At 42.9% G+C, this 17,113-nt stretch overlaps 1 protein-coding gene across 2 annotated transcripts in view; it reads right to left on the bottom strand.

Annotated features, from left to right (window-relative positions):
* GALNT7 (polypeptide N-acetylgalactosaminyltransferase 7) overlaps nt 1–17,113 on the bottom strand; it is a 456,997-nt gene that overhangs the window by 376,807 nt on the left and 63,077 nt on the right. The gene's annotated exons all lie outside the window — the stretch shown is intronic.

The following is a 17,113-nucleotide window of genomic DNA, read 5'->3' as shown; positions in this document are numbered from 1 at the left end:
AGGCTAGCCAATGGGAGAAAAAGAGTAGTCAAACACCGGACCACTAAGGAGTCACCACAGACCATAGAGTACACCCTTGACTGCAAGCAGCCCTCTTTTCTTGCTGCTCGCAGTCATGATAAGTACTCTCTCATATTTCCCCTATTGTCCGTGTTTATATATTATTCGTTTATTTGCCTATATTTAATAATTTGCTGGTATTTTTTCCCCATTGTCACTTCTGTCACCGCTAACACTTAGCGGTTCCCGTTTTCCTCGCCCGACCCCCCTCCCCCCCAGCATTTCTTCTTACGTGCTTCGCTCCTTATTATTGGTTAACTGTCGCACGTTCTAGTCTCAGCTTCACTACACAGACTCCTGTCAGCGCGCCTCGCTCACGCGCTACTGACCGCTCCGTGCATTTCTGCTGTTCCTGTAAGTGCGTGTCCTTTTCTGCCGGCATTTTCAGCTGAGCGCACTGCTCCGACCGTGCTGCTTCCTCTGCGGTCCATGCAGAGGCTTTCAGGGGCGCGGCCTCTCACGTCTTCCGGACACAATTGTACAGCCCCACCCCTCTGGGAGTGGTTTCTTCGTCGAAGAGGTTTTCTCATTACAGTTAACCCTTACTCAACCAAGGGTTGTTTCCTCCACATTTCTACGGTCATTTACAGTGTTTTTTCTCAAGTACTTTCCAACAACACATATTATTTTATTCTTTCCTCACTAGTTTCCTTTCCTTTCATGGATTCAGACAGTTCTCCTGTTATGCCCGAGATAAACGAGGATGAGGAGGTGTTCAAGCAGGATTTTAATATTTTTATTCAGTCGTCAGTAAAACATGCTTTACAAGCATCCATGGAAAAAATGTCTAAGAACATTGAAAATACGGTAAAGTCGATGGTGTCCAATTCTCTGGCCCATTCTGTGGGGGAAGGCAGAAAACGTAAGCAGGCTACTTCTAGACTTGCTAAAGGCACTCAAATGGACAGTGAGGTTGCCTCACAACAGATTGAGGACTTGGTTCCTCCCAGGCCTCCTGTGAAGGAGGGGAATACTTCAAAAAAGCTTACTTCTTCTCATTCCAAATGCAAATTTAAATAAAAAAATATTGTTGATGCACCAAAAAAGATAATTATTTCTAAAATTTTGAACACTGATGAAGATGACTTGGACGATTTGTCTCATTCTGATAATCCTGACAATCTTTCAACATCCTCTCCTCCTCCTAAGTGTCCCAAACTCTCTCTCAGTGACGCTTCATCCAACATTGTCGATTCCGAGGGTGTTCCAATGTTTGACCCCTCCCTGATCCACCACCCCAATTCTACTGAGTGTCTTCCTTCCGTGCATGTAGGAGATTATATTTCATCCCGTCTTCATCTACCTTTGAACAAACAAACCTGTGCGAAGCTCAGTTCGGAGTGCCCAAGACCTTCCCTAGCCTCTAACATCACCGCCACTCCCTCCATCGATCGGACCCTGATAACATTCTTCAAATAATTCAGTAAGGATCCCCGCAAAGGGGTTGATCAGGCCTGGACGACTTGCCAGAACAAGCTTTTGGACGTGGTGGGGCCTCCGGCTCGTATTTTCGATCTGGTGAAGTCAGCCAGACTGGATGATTCTCCTATTGACCCTTCAGATCTTTCGCTCTGGATTCAAAGAGCTTTCTGCCTCCTAGGAAACGCCAACTCAGCGATCATCCACGAGAGAAGGAAATGTCTCTTGTTAAAAATGGACCCTAAGCTGGCTAACATAGCCTCTCTGGATCCCAGCAATCAAACCGATGGAAAACTCTTTGGTGACTCCTTTATCAAGGACCTCAGCCGTTGTTTTTCCACTTTCTTGTCGCTTGAAAAAGCCCAACAATCTTTAAAAAAGGTTTTCAACCAACGGGTTTTTGCACGGGCCGGTAGGGGCAGGAGCCCCTTTACCGGCTGCTCGTACCGAAACCAGGGTACAAGAGGCTCCTCCAACTCCTTCAATTCCTACAATCAAGAGTTCAAACCTCAATTTTATCCTCAAAGGTCCAGAGGCTTCCGGAATCGTGGACATCGTTATGCCAGATCCAACAATTCACAAGGTAAGCTGATTTTCTGGCCTTCCCGGGGAGGGCGTTTACCATATTTCCTCCCAAAATGGTGGTCACTTTCATCAGACCCTTGGGTTCTAAACACTGTTCAGGGTTATTACATCGAACTCTACTCCCCTCCTTCTCAGTCCCTCCATTCTCCCCCTCCAAAATTCTCTCTTTTGATGTCCTCTCTCATTACTTCAGAGGTTCAATCGCTCTTAGACAAAAACACGATCCAACCTTCTCTCCCTGATCGGTCCGGATTCATCAGTTCCCTTTTTCTTGTCACAAAAAGAACAAAAAACTCAGGCCAGTAATCAATCTCAAATTATTCAACCAATTTGTAGTGTACCGCCATTTCAAAATGGAAACTATACTCCATCTCAGGGATATTTTACTTCTAAACGACTGGCTAGTCAGACTAGATCTTCAGGATGCTTCTTTGACCATTCCTATCCATGCTGCTCACAGGAAATTCTTACAATTCCAATGGAATCAGTTTTCCTCCCTTCCTTTCGGCCTTTCGTCTGCTCCCTGGTGTTTCACCAAACTGTTGAAACCTGTTATAGCTCATCGCAGATCTCTGGGTATCAGACTCATAATTTACCTCGACATTCTCATCATGCACCAGAACGTGTCTTCTCTTCTTTCTCACCTACACACCACAACCTTGCTCTTCACCAACCTAGGTTTCCTCATAAATCACGAAAAATCCATGGTCGTCCCTTCTCAACAAATAGAGTTTTTAGGGTTCCGAGTAGACTCTGTCTCAGCCACCATCCACCTTCCCCCTCAAAGGTTTCTGCAATCAAAAAAGAACTTACTCTTACGCTCCAAAAGGATCTGATTTCACTCAGGTCCCTGGCAAGAGTGGTAGGTCTTCTTTTTTCTTCAATTCAGGCCATTTTTCTTTTCTTCAAGACTGGTCCCTGTCGCTTAATTATGCCTTTCCTCGTTTCATTTTAATCAACAGTGTACTAGCCCAGGTCACGCGTCAAAAAGCCTCTCTGGTCATTGTAGTTCCCTTCTGGCAGTCCCAGGTCTGGTTTCTTCCTCTCCTTGAGTTATCAACAGATTTTCCCCTTCTCCTTCCAGTGTTCCCGTCTCTCCTACTGGATCCATCCGGATCCCCCCACAATCTAATCCTCAACAATTCATTAACCCTTTCAGCTTGGAAGGTCTCCGGGTTCCCCAACAGACCTTTCCAATTTTCGGCAGAGGCTTCAGAATTCATTAGTAACGCTTGATCTGCCATTTCTATGCACCATCGTTATATCGATGGCAAGCCCATAGGGGAACATCCTTTAATATGTCGCCTCTTGAAGGGAGTAAAATTGTCGAAACCTCCGTCCTCCAAGTATTCCCATATTTGGGATGTTTCTCTAGTTTTGAACCTGTTTCTCCCTTGCCGGACAATTCAGGTCTTTCATTAAAAATGCTTTCTGCCAAGCTAACAATGTTGTTGTGTTTAATTTCTATTAAACGAGTCTCTGATGTTAATCTTTGGATGTTTCTGCCCGTCATTTCATGTCTACGGGTGTCCTATTTCACATTTCCAAACGCACCAAAACCAATCTCCATTCTGTCTTCTACCCCATTTTTCCTGACAAACCAAAACTCTGTGTGGGTCTCTGTTTAAAGGAATATGAAAAAAGAACTTGTAACCTGAGAATGTCCTCTTCTCACCAACTTTTAATTTCCTTTCGTAAACCTCACAACCCAGTTTCATCAGCCACTCTAGCCCGTTGGGTTAAATGGGTTATGTCCTAGATATTGCCACCTTTGGTGCCCATTCTTCCAGGGGAGCAATGGCTTCCAAAGCCTTTTTGTTGGGTTCCAGATTAGAGGACATTCTCAGGTCGGCCGATTGGTCTAATGATAATGTTTTTAGAACCTTTTATTGCAAACCTGTTAAAACCGCAACTTCTTTGGTTATTGATAAGCTTTAAACTTGCATACTAGAGCCTCCGGTCTTGACATAAAATGTAGATTTTCCTAGTAAGTTATGACGGAAAGTCTTAATTTTATTAAAGACACGGATGCTATTTTTACTAACACGTATTTTTCTTTCCCCTCCCAGCGACTCCAGCATTACCACCGTCATCGGGATAATTCCAGTCTCACTGTTTCCGCTCCTGCCGACGCTGGACTTCAATGTTCCAGCTTCCTCAAGACCTTCTCTCTTCACCAAGTTTTGTCTGGCTCGTTTCCTGTGTTCAAGATTTTTTCTCTTTCTCTCTCGCTTTGGCAATTATAGGACTGATTTTTCCTTTGTTTTATGACTCAGTTTGACCTGCTCACACAAGAAAAGAGGGCTGCTTGCAGTCAAGGGTGTACTCTATGGTCTGTGGTGACTCCTTATTGGTCCGGTGTTTGACTACTCTTTTTTTCCCATTGGCTAGCCTGTTGCTAAGCCTTTTTGGGAGATGTAGTTCTTGACTGCTATTGTTCAAAATAAAGTAAGAAAAGAATGCATAATATTTGCCTCTGTGCCTTTAATAAAATTAAGACTTTCCGTCATAACTTACTAGGAAAATCTACAATATCCCTGTAAAAGGGTCGATGGCATAGGCTGTAACTAAACCGCCTGAAGGAAGGACAAACGTACAGCAGTTACCAACGAAAAGAAAATATTTTTTAAAGGCAAGCCCATGAACGAGTTATAGTGATGGGCAGGCAGTGGGCGCGGTTAAAAGCCCAGATAAATACCGACACGTCGGAAAAGCAGCGCTTGCGTGCTGTTATGCTTGACCTAAAAAGGAAAAGGAAAAATGGCAGAAAGGTGACGAGTTCAGCTAGGACGGAGGAGGAGTCAAAAGGGTTCAGTAGGAGTCAGAGGCGGCATAAAAGTCTACCTTCCTTGGAAGAAGGCATTCACAAAATGGTAAAAAATATCTACAATAAGAGAAAAAAACAAATTAATTAAAGGGACATTTTGATAAACTATGCTTTAAATAGAATTACAGTATATTTGCTGTCGAAGTACATACTGGAAAATGAATAAATCAAAATATAATAGCTACTAGAAAACAAAGCAAAAAGGGCTCTAAAGGATGAGATTAATAAAAAGAAGTTAACTCATTTGTAAGCCTCACTTACTAAACCTACGGAGTTAGGGCCCGATTTAGATTTCAGCAGACGGGTTACTCCGTCACAACAACCGATATGCTTTATTCCAAAAAGCTTTATTCCATTACCAATTTAGCTGAAGCAGGGACTGGCACGGTCACCCACCAGTGTTCTCCCTCCCTTCACTGATGCCCAGAGTTAATACAGGTCTGTCAATTTTCCTCACTCTTAGAACTGGCCGCTTTCCATTCTCACCTTGTGGGTCATACACTGCCTGGAAGAGATAAACTTTGTGGAGGGGAAAGAAGTGGTCTAGTACAGTGGTTCTCAACCCTTTGACCTCTATGGACCCCCACTTTATCATAACTGGAACTCGGTTCCACTAAATCATTATTGCAATCTGGTGGCCCCCCACTGGGCCATTAATGAAAGCTGGGGACTTAATCTGTTAATATTATTTCATTTTATAAGTAGTCACGGACCCCCTGAGGGGGCTTTGCGGACCCTCAGGGGTCCCCGGACGACAGGTTGGGAACCACTGGTCTAGTAAAGCATCAGCATCAGGCTGTGAATGGGAGCTGTATCAGGAGTGCTGTGCAGTGTTGTGATTAACAGACGCCTGAAATGAATGCTGAAAGTGTGAGGAAGTTGAGTGGAGACTGGCAGGTGAAAGAGACGGTCGTTGAGTAAGCTGTTTTCCAAGGTAGCTGAAGCTGGCTAATCAGAGTGGAGAGACCATCTAGAGCGGAGCATAATATTGCTTCATTGGGATCCTACAGCTCCTGAAGAGACCATATATCCACCTTTCTCTATGGGGCAGTCGCCACTAAAAGACTGGAAGACACATCAGAGATAGCTCTGACAATGTTAGTATTCTTGGTGAGCTGCAGAATCCCATCAATTATGGTGGGACTGACTAGTGGCTGAATGAAGTGACATAGACTTAGGCTGTGTGGGAGTCTGGGCTATGAAATGGAAACCTCTTGAAATTACTTTTCACAATGAAGTGTGCATTTATGAGTATTATTTATTGCGTGGTGCAAGTGAGGTATGGAGTCCCTCAGAGGGATGTAGATGCGAAACAGGCTGCAAGCAGAACTTCAACTTCTTTAAAAAATGTTAATGTCTTTGCTACATACATGGTTCACTTTTAACAAGAAACAGTATGAGGCTTCAAGAAGCCAAGAATGTGGAACACACTGCTGGTGATGTTGAGTGTTAAATCTGATAACAAGGCAACAGTGCACTGTGAGGAAGTAATGGAAATAGACAGATACATCACTTAAGCTGGTGTGCCACACATACTTCGCCACAAACTAGGTATTGCTCAATGAGTACTGACAAACTATATCGGCGCACAAATATGAAAGTCAGCTTCCTGTCATAGGAAGTATAGGATGGGTATCAAGCAAAAAGTGAGGAAGAGGAAGCATAAAATAAATTCCCCTTATTATTGCTCAAGGGAGTGAATGGAAGGGACTCGGATTTTCTCTACTTAAAGAAAGATATAAATGAATATTAATATTAATAAATGTTGAACATGAATATAGACAAGGAGCTGCCCAGGGTGTCAGATAAGGAATCCACAGTGGAAAATGTGTTGGACTAGCGTGCTAAAGCCAACTACCCACACATTCAATAACTCTGTAGATGCGTATGTACCAAACTGCGCCCCTTGATGCTCACATGATCAGAAGCACAAAGCCACTGAAAGTGCTTTTGCTTTGTTTTGTACAACCTTACAAAGACACTGACGGTTAGCGGATAGATTGCGACAGGATACAGACACCTTGCACCAGAAGCATTTCCGACATAACTAAAGAGGTGCCTAAGATGCTCTTGAAACCCTGGATCGGGCCAATTTAAACCTTCTGATCATAACTCATACTTAAATTATTTAGGGATTCAATGTCAAAGGACCCAGGAAAAGATTCTAATCTTTCACATGGGTTTTAAAATGAGGATACAAAGCACGATGTCAGGAAATGTTGGCAAAATCCAACAATTTCACCTTGCATGCAGACAGGAAATGAACTTTCTATAAGATTCGTTATGGATGACAGTTATACTCTACACTGTGTCCATGCTGTTGACAGATCCTAAAGTAGTGCATGTGATTGCCAATGGTTTAGACTATTTACAAGCATTTTTCATATCATGTTTTGAATGGGAGAGGGCACTTTCCTTCATATTCTATGGTGCTGCTGGGGGGGGGTGGGGCGGGGGGGGGAGATGCCAATGGATCAGGTCCAGCAACCTGCACAGATATGATTGTGTTAGGTAGCCCCTCTGAGAGTATATACTCACCATATTCTAAAAATGGAAACATTATACCCCACATGTTGCTTGCAGCAAAGTTTGATCTTAGCTAGATGGAGATAAGCAATTTCGCTATATGGTGGGTATTCAAAAAGTCAGTCAGGGGGGTAATGAAGGATTTGCACCACTGCCCAGAAGTCTTCCTCTTCTGCATGTGCAAACTCTTCTTTTAGGATACTGGACAAAACCTATCAGGATATGTATAAGCCTACTAAGAGAACAACCAAGGCACAATACTGTATTTTGGAGTGGCAAACAGGTCAACAAAGACAGAGTGCTCTCGTGGAGAGGGATGGGGGACCACTTTTATTGCAGCACCAATACAGACCAAGACTCCAATCCTCCTCAGACTTAATAATAAAGCAGGTAAGAGCACCCTTTTTAGTAGTCCTTTACCCTACTGCTCCGAGTATCCATTCAGCAATGAGCAAGGAGACCATTAGGAAGCCATTGCTCTCAGTCGTGCTCCGAGCGGCTTCAAATGATACTGGGAGAGTCTTTCCCTGCTCTACTGTTTTCCATCTCACTCCAATCGCTATATGCAGGGTGTGGTGAGAGAAGCATCAGGAGGAGGAAACAGGAGGGAGAATGATTGGAAGAGAGATATGGCGTTGGTCACTTCCACTTAAATCAAACAATACAGTTCAATAGAAGTGATAAATTGCCCCAACCATATCACCAAAGGTTTGATGCCAGTGAAGCAGCTGTACTTGCAATCCACTCCTGTCTAAATTAATTTGATATGGAAAGTCTGAATTCCTAGCCTGGAGACCCGAGCAGTAACCATGGAAAATCTCAGTGATCTGCAAACTCGGCAGAAGCATCAGATTAGTATGACTGATTAAGGAAGCTTTATACGAGAAAAATTAGATCCGAATGAATTACAGGGAGGTGGAATCCAGAGACACTATTTATCAGGAAGGCAGTCTGAAATAATGACTTGTAAATGTAGACATACATTTACAGTCTCTCAAATTCCCAGATGCGTCAAAATGTCCAGTGTGACCTACTTGGGATAATTTTGAACCAGAAAGGAGAGATTGTTGCACATGTGGAAACAATAACATACCTGGGGAACAAATTGAATAAAGGAGGCCAAATGTTGTTGGTAAAGCCATCCCAAAAGACTGGAACCTTCCAGACTGAGCTAACAATCTCCTCCAGCTCAAATAAATCCCTCCACCCTCCTCGTTTAGAAGAGACACCAGATTCCATGAGTTGGAGAGCAAGAGATAAGTCCATTAATCCCCCACGCCCTACACAAACGACTATATATATAGTAACCTTGAACCCCTTTCACCAGGATCTCGGTTTTATAAAAAAAAATTAAAAAGGGATCCCAAATGAAGTTTCTAGAGAATGGGATATCACCTTGCAGGATTTGAATCAGACACTGAAGCCACGTTTGTTATATGACAACCACTCAAGAAGTAATAGAAAGAGAAATAACATACCAAATCCGGCTGATGGTGTCAAAATGCTCCATGACATCAATCAGAAACTGGTTGATTTGGTCCTGGATATTAAACTCAAAGTGCCCAAACACACGATAAAAGAATCAGAGGAAGCTCTCTGGAGGAAAACTCTGGGTTGGCTAAAAGAGAAGGCTGGCCACACAATCTGTCTTTACTCAGAAATGATATTAGGTAAGTAGAGTAACTGTAGTAGGCAGGTCCCAATTCTGAATGCATTATCATAGCATGGGGTAGCAGTACCTTCAGATTTTAGCTGGGAGATATTTGTTCTCCAAAACTAAAATAATATCCGAGTCCCTCCTTTCTACTCCTTTGATAGAACCAGCACCCTTGAAAAATTGTCTCCTTTGCTTTTAATACATACAAGATGCATTTATTGTTCCTTGTCTATAAATGTACTCTTATTTTTTATTTATTTCCTTTGCATGCAAAGTGAATGCTGAAATAAATTCAAAATTTAGGAGGTGATATGCCCCAGGTCATAGGTTATCAAAACACAATATAAGCATTGTACCAGAGGCAAAGAAGCATTGTTTCTATGTGTGGATTGTCTGTGCATCTGATCTATCTAGAGTATTGTTTTGTGCCATGACAGATCAGCAATGTCCGAAAGCACGTTTATTCCACACTCCCATCTCATTGCATTCAAGCCAACTACGTGAGGAGATTGGCGTTCTGAAAAACTACATTTTGGTAGACATTGTTTAGGAAATAAATTCTCCACAAATACTTGTGGATGAACTTGTGATGTTGGGTCCACTTCTTTGGGATACAGGCACTGTTCAGGTGAAACAGAACTGTTATGATGAAGGCCCTGTTAAAACATTTACGAAGGTCAGATGACTTCTGGCATATTTAGGCAAATTGCAGCAGAAGACGGTCCTGGTCCAGACACAAATTTTAGTGAACGAAAATGTTAAGCTGGAATCCTTCCAGGTGGAGTTAAAGTCTAGCCATAGAGCTACGTTTGTGGTGTTGTCAGTTTTGGATGATCTGTACAGACTGGTGAATAACAGTGGTGCCTGGGCCCTATTATTGCTGGCCTTCAGCACGCTCTGCCACTCCATCATGGCCCACAGAGGTTGAAGCAGGTTTTGCAAGCTTAGTCCTGTATTAGCTATTAAAATTCCAAGCTAATAGATTGCAGATGGTTGCCATGCCTCCTTTTACATCTTGCTGGAGGGAGCTCAGTAAATAAGTCCCATCTGCATCCATATTATATCTTCTTTTTAATCTTACACGGGGCACCTTGCAATTCTAATACACTCTGAAGGTGACAACTATAACATGTAGGTAAGTGACATCCATCTGATCTTCAGGCTGTCATAATTTATTTTGAAAGGAGAGATCCAGAACCACTCCTTTGTGGTGTAATGTTTAGTTGTTGGTTATGCATGTAAGTAAATATGTATGTATGCACTATTTACAAAGTACATATTTAGCCAAAAAGCAGAAGAACCACTACAGTGCCAAGAAGATTCGCAGACATTTGTTAAATAAATACACTTACCATATAGAAAAGGCCTCCTATTGGCATGAGAATCCCAATAAAGCCCTAGGATTACCTCCAAGCGAAGGACAATTTAATTCACTGTAAATGTAAACCTTTCTTGAGCTATAAAATAAATACAAGAGGATAATCTAATGTGAAAGAAATCACAGGGGTCGAGTCTGCATTCACCAAGTATCCCAGGTTGGGAGAACCTCACCTGAAGTCTTCCTAAATTGCTGGAGAAGCTGACTGTCTGCCTTGGAGCCTGCCTGCCTGTTCAGAGAAAGAAGAAGAATGCCTTGCCCTATAGGAGGAGAGACTGTCCAAAAGAGCAAGCCATCTGTATTACTAATGTAAGTCACAGGAGCTTGCATAAGTTTACGAATTCTCTTTGGAGCAAAACTGAAGGCAACCTGTAACTTGAGGGGTCTCCTATTGTTGCCCCGACAGTGAATTGCATGTGGACATCAAGCCAAATAATTATCCCTTGCTTTCCAGCACTGCAGCTGCATCTAAAGGCTTGGTACTGAGTCTACCTGACTCCACAAGCGAATACTGAGGAGATGATGTTGTCTGTGAAGCAAGAATCAACCCTGGTCTGGAAGACACTAATGCCAGAGGATTAACAACACATGTTAACCCGGCCAGTCAACTGCATAATGAGCACCCACCAAGGGACCTGTCGGAGGCCGCATATGCCTGGAATGGCACAACCAGAATAGTACTGACATGCTGGTCACTCACCTCAGTTCCAGTCCCAGTGCGCCATGGTTATATGTCAGCAGCGATGCCACTCAAAGCACCAGCCCAAGGAGTGCTGGGCAGCTGCGACAATGTGGCAAGTAACAGGACCTCACATGAGAGGCTATAGCAGATGCGCAGACTATGTTCTGCAATGGTGAGAGTGACAACTGCCTACATGTGAACAGGGTCCTAGTGAACTGCACCTATGTCTGATGTTTGCCTATGGCTATAATTGAAGAGCCATAGACACCATAACAACTCCTAGAACAGGGAGGGGATGCCGTACCGGGTGGGTGTCTTTACTAGGTATCGGAGTTGCAATTGCTATTTTACATGTGAACCACAAACCTCAGAAGTGGCACACCCTTCCATGAAAACGTCAAAGCGGCATAGAAGACAGCCGTGCTGTGGCTACACAGATGCCACCCGCATAAGGTAAAAGAATCTCTTTTTAGTGACTGAATGTTGGAGAACATGGACTTGCTTTTCACATGCGCCTCCAGGCTTGCTTCAAAAAACCCTCCTCAAACAGAAATAACAAGCAAACGTAACAGGGTAAAGGAAGACGAAGGTTGGTAACGGAAAGATTATTGCTGTAAGACGTTTTAGTATGTATTTGTTTTATTTATTTGGATTAATGGGTAGGGTTGTGTTGTAACTATGCCCATGTTTTGCTACAATCTCACACAAGCCATCTATTTTACCAACTATCAGAAGGTAGAACAAAAAGACAGCACGAGGTCTCAAACCGAATTGCTCTATCCTGGATGCCAGCTAAAATGTGGATGCATCAGCGCTGAGCAAATAGTAGAAATACGCGTTATCATTATCTTATGCTTTTAGCAGGCAGTCGGTCTAGTACAAACACACACATTTCCAAGCTCCGTTCAAAAGCTAATTTCAGAGCAGTCAAACTGCAATTTATTAAATTACATATTATTCAAGAGCTGCAGGGAAACAAGAAGGTTCAATTTAATTTGAATTTAGCAGGAAACATGCTGGCGCCTTTGCAACTTTACCCCACACTCCATGCTTCGGTTCCTGTGCAGAGATGAGAAAGGTGAAATTACACAGAAACGTAACCCTGAGATCGGATGCATCGCTGTGGGCATTATCCACAGGAACCACTTCCTGGCTACTGCACAGGCAATCATAAACAACGAACCCCCTCAGGGCTCTTCAGAGGACGCACAATGCTCTGGAAAACACTCGTTCAGCACTGCCTTACGCCAAAAGGCCGCCGTGCTAGGTCAGGATTATCACAAAACACAGCACAATTTCACATTTGTTCCTTTTTTGAAAAAATCCTTTTAAGTTTCAAAGTGTTTAGGCTTTCATTACAGTACTTTTTTAACAGCTGAGTTGTAATGATAATTTTACCTGAACATTCTGGTGGTCATGAGGCGTGGGAGTGGCAGCAGTTTGGTTGCGAAAGACCTATTGTGGGCTAACCAACGACTTACAGAGGGCTTAGAACACACCTGCTGCTTGCCATGATTAGATTTGCAACTCTTATTTACTGGCTTTTTATTCAAAGGCTTTCTTTGTCCCATTGGATTCACCTTGTGTTTGTCCCTTCCCTGGAGCATAATCTCTTTAACATCATTTTGCTTGGCTGACTTGTATTCTTCCACTGAAACTAAGTTTTTCGTTTTGGTTAAGCACTCCATGACAGTGAGTGTGTTTTCCACATGCTTCTCCCAAACATCTGCTGCCCCACCACACTCCATGTACCTCTCAACCTCATGTACTGCTCTCTGGTCTCCTTCTCCTCCACCCCCACACTCCTTGCTGATCTCTCCATGGTGTGCCTATTTTATCCTGCTCCCTCAATCATGTTATACTTTTATTTTAAGCCCTTGCTCCCCTTCCTCCGCCCTCTGTTGCTTCCCTCCACCCCACCCACTCCTCTGTTACACTCATCCTTACAGGCATTTATATATTTTTTTGTCTTTATTTTGAGGGCCCACTAGCTGCCAATTGCTGCCAGGCACTTCACTTCAAACAAAAACGCTCTTGCAGAGTTCGATTTAAAAAAAAAAATATATTGATTAGTCTAAGTGGTGCCCCTCATCTTAGAAATTTCAATAAAATAAAAAATAAAACACACTTGTTATAGTGTAGGCATGCTTATAACTAGTAATGCATGTGCGCACCTACAGAATGAGCAACCATCAACAGCAGCTGTGTCATCATGCTTTTATCGTTCTTCTTTTTGGTTTATGGCAAGCAGCAGCAGCAAAAAGCATTGGTAAAGCCAACAGTCCCAGAGTCCAGGTCTTTTGCTTTTGCCAATGCTTGTTAAACACCTATTTCTGTTAACAGATACAGATTTGCAGCAGTAAGTGAACACATATTTCAGAGAACACTCAAATCTGTAATTACTAATTTGGTGATGCGGAAAACGATCCAGTCCCACAAAAGTCCTTCCGAATTGTCACAGTTTTTACCTTATTGCTAAAGTGTGGTTAAATGAGTGTCAGAAAACGCCCAGCAAAATGCCTTGCAGTGTGCCTGCATAAGCAGACACTAGATCTTCAACTATTATATGTACCTAACAAGACCACATGGTACACAAAGGATACTATGTGATGTCCCACACCGGTCCTCTGTCTCGCCCTTACTGCTCAACATTTACTGAGCTAGCAGCAGCCATCCTACAGCATCATCAGGTACATTTCAAGACAAAGCTGATGGCGGCCAAGCACGCATCCAACTGAACAACAACGTCAAGAGTTAGTCCGACGTCACTGACTTCCCAGAACACACATTGCATTGGATGAAAGATTCCTCTTGGCTTCAGGGAGTGAAAAAAGAGATCCTGTAGCTAGGAACACTATCAAGAATGCTTTATTTTGCCTAATCCACTTAACCTGTTATATTCTGCTAGTCAATATGCTGTGAATTTACTAATGTTCTCGGTCCCATCAATGTAGAACTGTGAAAAAATACCCGTGGTAATGCGGTCCTTCTGCTGTGCTATATTTTTATGTATTGAGTACTAGTTGGTGCTCTCTTTGCCACTCTAAAAAAAAAAAAAAAAAAAAAGAATGTTTCCTTTTGCAGGTCCCAGAAGCCTGTCCTCCCCACTCTGCCTATTTGACAACTAAAAAAAAAAAAAAAAAAAAAAAAAACTTTGGGATCATTTTTGATATCCGTCTCTCGTTAACTCCTCAAATTAATTCTATACTAAGTGGAATTAAGCTACACTTGTCTACGCTCTGTAAAACCGGTCTACTGATGCAAAGTAATGATTTAGTGCGATTTACTAGAGCCCTAGAAATAACAGTTGGATTAAAGTAGGAATGTGCTCAGTGAGTATTCAAGGTTGCGATTGAGACATCACAGGTGCAGTCCTTGTCATTAGAAATCTGCATTAACTGCTGCAAATGCCTCGGTATGTCAGTTTGGAAAAAAACAAAGTATGATGAGGTGTGTACACTGGAACCAAGATGAACCAAAGCAATCCGGCTCGCATGGGACTGTGTATGAAGGGTTTTGTGTGCAACTCATGCAAGGAGAACATAAACCCTCAGGGCTACAAGCTACTGGAGAAATATATTTTAATAAAAACTCTGAGCAATGCAGAAGGAGCATCTCCTATGAAGCGAGTTTTGTCAAACCTCTACCAGGCGACATCTGGGTTGTCAGTGCGTGCAGTTGGATTATCTTGAAGAGAACTGTGCATCGGGCAATTTTGCACCCACCCATGACGCAGTAGATGTATTCAGAACACCTACTCCTGAGCTCAGGTTTGTTTTTTTTACAGACCAAAGATCAGAAAGTAGCATTTACTCGCGATCACATGAATCGCTACATTGTCTGGAAAGAAGAAAATGAGACTCTAACCTTTCAATGATCGAGCTGGATTGAAGTACTCGGCACTTAATGCTGTTTAAGGTGTCAGAAAAGGCCCTGCTCATCTTGCACATGGAAATATCGTCCTAACTAGGGTATTCCGTGGCAGGCCAAATCCAAGATTATCGCCTCCCGATGTCCTGGCTCAGTGATTCAGTCGCTGCATCGTCCATCACTGTTCCGCTGGATGACACCGAGGAGGAGACAGGCTAATCTCCTGGTTAAGGCGCGCGCCCGCTGCCTTCTAATAAGGCACTCGGTACTTGGTCTCCCCCGCCTGTGCACGGCGCGAGAGGTGAACCAAAGGCGCAGGTAAGCAATGGGTAGAAGCAATACTAAACAGTGCCTCGGAAAATCATACCAGAGGAGAGGTGCATATAAATTACAACACTACCATTACTGCGCTTTTCTGATCGAAGTATCCTTCCGGTTTGAATTTTGAACGAAAGTGCGTACATTTTCTTCCAAAAGTACTGGAATATGCTGTGCTTGTATGTTTTCCTTTTCACTTTGTCAGAACGACAGGCACGAAGCAGGCAGTGAATGCGTGACGTGGAGCTTATTCCGCGGTTTTTGTTTTGTCAGGAACCGTAAAAAGATGCAGCGTTGCGTAAGTGCCAGTACGCAGCAAACGCGGTGCGTGCAGCAGCAGAATTACTACATATATTTTCTTGTCCAACAACATTTTCAATCGGTATTCGAGATAAGTTTCACGCACTTAAAAATCAGCCGTGGACGTCCATAGTCACCATGCAGATGTTAGACACTGCCTCCGAACTACGCTGCTAGCAGCACAACCCGCACTTAATATTGGGTGGCTCGCACCACACTCCAGGATGCGGTCTGTTTTTAAATTACGTGCATGGATGAAACTACCATGGGTTGCCCATGTCCAATCATGCCTGCGCAAACTGACCGTACATCCGACATTACACCGTGGTTGGGACCCGCAAGACGCCTAGAGAATATAGCAGGCAAATCGAAGGGCAATGTAGGATCCCACCTCAGGGACACACTTAGAGAAATAAGAACCAAAAAGGCACATGCAAAACAAGCATTTGCAAGAGTCAAGAGTTGTTGGCGTTGTAAATGATGATGTCTTTTACCTATGTGTTTTGGTTTGGAGTGTAGTGAAGTGGAGTAGAATAATATAGGTTGTATTGGAATTGTTAATTGTGGAACTGTGTGGTGCGGGGTATATTTGTGTAGGGGAATTATGTAAGAAAAGCATTGAAACCTTTATCCAGCAAGCTGGTGATCAGAGCTAATGTTTTCAGTTCTGGAGCCAGCTGTCCTTAGATGAAGGCACAACAGTGGGAAAACAGACTAGTGGTGCACAGCTGTTATCGAAGTCCACAAATGTCCACGTGCAATAGTAAACTTCAAAAGAAACAACACAGAATGCAGATTGGCTAGGATCCAGACAAGCAATACCTATCTAGTTGTTGGGTTCATGCATGATGATCCTGAAAAATCTAGCATGGATCTAGCTTTTTAGAAGCGAATTTGGACATCCCAGATGTAGACCAATGATCTGCACTGCTTTGTGGATTCCTACATTCATATGTAGTGGATAAGAGGGTATGGGCCTGCCCAAATCCTGATCACGGGGAAGAAAATTAGTGTGGCGCGAAAGGGAAGGTGAAGACAAAATAATTTGGATCATCAATGTGTTGTTTACGGCATTGTAAAAATGTGTTCAAATGTATTATGAAATCTCACCTGGACCTCTACAGTATCACTGTTTCCAAAGGGAGGGAAAATTCACATCCAATACTAACAAGCTGTTTGCTTTTAGGCCGTCCAATGTGATACTGTGTAGTAGGATTAGAAATTTTGCACTTTAATGCACTCTGCTAAATTAAGCTGTTCCAAGGAGAGACTTCTCCAGTCAGATCAGGGAATTTGTGTACAGCCCCTAAAATAAATGTATATTGATTTCACATTGGATGTGGGTGTACAAATCAGAATAGGTTCCAGAAGAAATTACCAAAAACAACATCTCAATGTAGTTCTATGTCTGTGATCTGAAGCACTATATAACTCTCAATTTCAAATCTATGTAGAGTAAGCAAAAGGGAAAAAAGTCTTGCTTGATAAATA

Source organism: Pleurodeles waltl, chromosome 1_2 (genome assembly GCF_031143425.1).
Source record: "Pleurodeles waltl isolate 20211129_DDA chromosome 1_2, aPleWal1.hap1.20221129, whole genome shotgun sequence".
Lineage (NCBI taxonomy): Eukaryota > Metazoa > Chordata > Amphibia > Caudata > Salamandridae > Pleurodeles > Pleurodeles waltl.
Note: the sequence above shows the minus strand (reverse complement) of the source record. Positions and strands in the feature narration are given on the sequence as shown.